The sequence below is a fragment of the Etheostoma cragini genome, chromosome 10 (assembly GCF_013103735.1).
Source record: "Etheostoma cragini isolate CJK2018 chromosome 10, CSU_Ecrag_1.0, whole genome shotgun sequence".
Lineage (NCBI taxonomy): Eukaryota > Metazoa > Chordata > Actinopteri > Perciformes > Percidae > Etheostoma > Etheostoma cragini.
In genome coordinates, this window is record NC_048416.1 from 10,801,864 (window position 1) to 10,805,453 (window position 3,590).

At 41.9% G+C, this 3,590-nt stretch overlaps 1 long non-coding RNA gene across 1 annotated transcript; it reads left to right on the forward strand.

Annotated features, from left to right (window-relative positions):
• The first annotated feature begins 66 nt into the window (after positions 1-66).
• On the forward strand, positions 67-3,288 carry LOC117951552. The gene is made up of 2 exons (XR_004658202.1): positions 67-213; positions 3,115-3,288. It is a non-coding gene; the product is annotated as an uncharacterized LOC117951552 (long non-coding RNA).
• The last annotated feature ends 302 nt before the right edge of the window (positions 3,289-3,590 follow it).

Sequence of the window (3,590 nt, forward strand, 5' to 3'; positions counted from 1 at the left end):
GTCACTACGACAACAACAGACGCTTTTGGCTGACGGTCGCCAGTTAACATGGACTCTCGTTAAACCGGAACACCGGCGGCTATAGGCAGACAAAATCGGACGCACTGTCACTGATAAATGAAATGAGGCTTTACTCTTTCAGATTTGGATGTGTGCTGGCTTTTGCGTGTTTTGTGTCAATTACTTGGATTACATCGATTCCCAGTGATGGAGGTAAGAAAGTGTGAATTTATTGGAATTTAGGCCAAATTGACTTTGTGTTTCCATGCAAACAGACAGAAACTAAACTTGATTAACTTGTTCGTATCACTCTGAACTAGAGTTTGTTAGTCCCTCTGGTGCGGTTCGTTTTGGGCAGGTGAGAACGCGGCAATCGAACTCTGGTGCCCTCCCAAAGCGGACCAAACAAGAGTAGCCTACAGAAACCTGCTTTAGAGGTGGTCTCGGTACTCTGTCAATGGAACTGTGGAGCGGTTCGTTTGTGGTGAGAACGTGATCCGTAGCCTACTTGAACGTGCCAATTCTACAAACTCCGCCAGCCTGAGCTAATGTCTCCTGGAGTCAGGTGTGTGTCGCAATCTGCGATGCAGCAGACTGTAGCAGCTTCCAGTGTATGGAAGCAAATCAGAGACCGAAGTCTTTAAACTTTAACAGCCACTGAATACTTAATATTTAAATATTTTATTTTGAAAAACATATGTGCATTGATTTGTCCTGAATTCAACTCTTTGAAATTTAAATATGAACATTCTCGATTTCCCTTTTAAAACCCTGAAATTGTATACATTGTTTTTCAATGGTCACAATTTCAGATACAAAAGAAAAAGCGTCTTACAGAATGTAAGATAAAATAGTTTCAGGCTGATCAAATTCAATTGCTCGAATTCAGATAGAAAAAATAATGTTAAATATTCACACAGTAACATCCAGGCTAACCAGGAACTGACGTCTGGCCTATCAGAGCACGGCCTGTCTGTCATGTGATACAACATACAGACTTCTGTCGAGCCCTGAGTTTGATTGTACATAACCAACAACCTTACCGGAGAACCTATGTTTACCATCTTTACAGGTTCAATATCCGTGCCAATTTCTTGGATCACTTGACAGACAGGCCGTGCTCTGATAGGCCAGACGTCGGTTCGATTGCATTCAGGCTCGATTGCATCTCCTGTGTAGCCCGGCTGTTACTGTTGGAACCTTTTACTTGAATTTTAAGATCTGAATTTGAGCAATCAAATTTGATCAACCTAAATCTATTTTAATCTGATCTTAATCTGAAAGTTTTTTTTTGTATCTGAAATTTGTGACCATTGAGAAATATAAATATAATATTAAATATATTCAGGTACATGGTGTCCAAAGTATAATAATTTCAAAGAGGTGAATTCAGAAAAAGAAAATTCAAATACCTGTTTTTCAAAATAAAATATTTCAATATTAAGTATTCAGTGGCTGTTAAAGTTCAAAGACTTTTGTCTCTTATTTGCTTCCTTAGCAGTGTTTCTATCACAGAAATGGACTGCCGGCAGAGCAGAGTCTCGGTGGCCAGAGCAGACATAGAAACGTCTCTTGTGAAACAATGTCTGAAAACTTTAATGAAATGAGCTGGTTTCTCCTGCTGGAGCTGCTGTCCCCGCAACCCGATACCAGATAAGCGGACGAAGATGGATGGATGAGCTGGTTTGACCACTAGACCAGAACACAGGACCTTCGTCCTGTATTTGCTTTCTTCCTGTATTTACTTTCTTCCTGTATTTACTTTCTTCCTCATGCCCCCAGACACCTCCAAACCAATAAGTGGGCTGGACGTATTTGCCTGATTTTGTAATCACGCAATTCTGTAAGCTTGGATTGTTCCAGGTGTGAAACCAAATCGAACCAAACCAAGTGAAGGAAAATTGCACAAAGTTTAATAAATCACAAACTGATTTGGACCAAAGCAAAAAAACTACAGTGGCTACTACTACGGTGTGAAAACGCCCTTAGTGTTTGGGAAATGGTCAGACTTTGTTAAGCTCACACAGAAAATCTTGTGTAACATCTTTAGCATCTGCCGTGACAGACCTCCACCTGACGGTGTTCGAATCTGCTTGACATGGAGGATTGTCATTAAAGAGGCGGAAGGAACAAGTAACATAACCCTAAACACTGTCAATCTTTGCATACTGGATCAGGAAAATATACAAGGACACGGTTCAGTCATTTTACAACAGAGGGGTTAGTCTCTTTTTATGTAGGCTAAATGGAGGATGTCTAGTTGGATGACAGCAGATACTCCTGTGAACAGGGTGAACAGGCTGTTGCTGAGTGGCTATTTGCTTCTTTTCTGGTATCCGATACTTTGACTCTGTGCAGGCACCTCACACTGATGCTCAGTATGTGTGTCAACTGATGTTCTGGGAGGTTTTAACCACTGCAGCAGAGCCCCCTGTCCTGCAGTGTAAAATGTGTCTAGTCAGTGGGCTCTCTGTCTCTCATTACTCACTGCGGGACCTAAAGGTTGGGATCAGTATGATCGGCCAGGTATTCTGCTAGTTCTACTTGTGACACTAACATGACGTATCACTCCTCCTTTTCAGCTCCCAGCTCTCTTTACTGGTTTTTCCCCAAAACGCAGGTGGTTCCAGTTCAGCAGGTTGGCTGGGTGATTGTGACCACATGAATATGACAATATATATGAGTGTAATGACCAATCATGTCTCTTAAGATCTGAGAAGATATTTGTACTACTGGGACCCGATACTTGTAATTACAGCTGTGTGGAACTTTTAAAGACCAAAGAAGCCTACATTTAAGCTCTATCAACATATGCTAATTACCTTAATTATAGACACTATAGCAATACAGTTATACTACTGCTAGTACTAGTGAAAGCGGAGTTTGAGTAAGTAAAACTAATGCTGGACAGAGTCCCAGAGCCATCTTTTGAGACACAAGGAGCATTGTGACTGCTTCTTCCTTCCTGCTTTTAACTAGCGATATGGCTTAGTATTTTACGTGTTTCTGTTTTATTTATTTTTTACTGTAAAGCAATTTGAGACCCTTCTGGTCTGTGAAAGGTGCTATTTGAATAAAGTTTACATACTTACTTACTTACTTCTCTGTCTCCAGGCTCCACCGTGCAGACCCTGGACCAGCGGCTGCTACTGGCTGAGGGGCTGGCCGGGCAGGTCCGCAGAGATCTCAGCAGCCTCCTGGAAGAACTGAGGAACACATCCAAAGTTGCCAACATCAGCTATCCCATCAATACCACCAACACCACCACCAACAGCAGCATCCTCACAGGTGGTGTTCTTAGCTAGCATGTGATGTTGTGAAGTTCAACCTAAAGGAGACATTTCTGTTGTATACTTTGTGGGGCCTCTGCAATACTTTTTACACAACAATGCATACAGGGTTGACCAAGTGACTCGTTGCTATTACATAATACTGCCACTTCTAGTACATAGTACTGCTTCTGATCAGGCAATTACTGTGAAATTATGACTTCACAGCCATGGTCTGATTCCTCTCTAATGGCGGTTTTCCACTGCGTGGTATCTACTCGACTCGCCTCGGGTCTACTCGCTTTTTTTGGTTTTCCATTA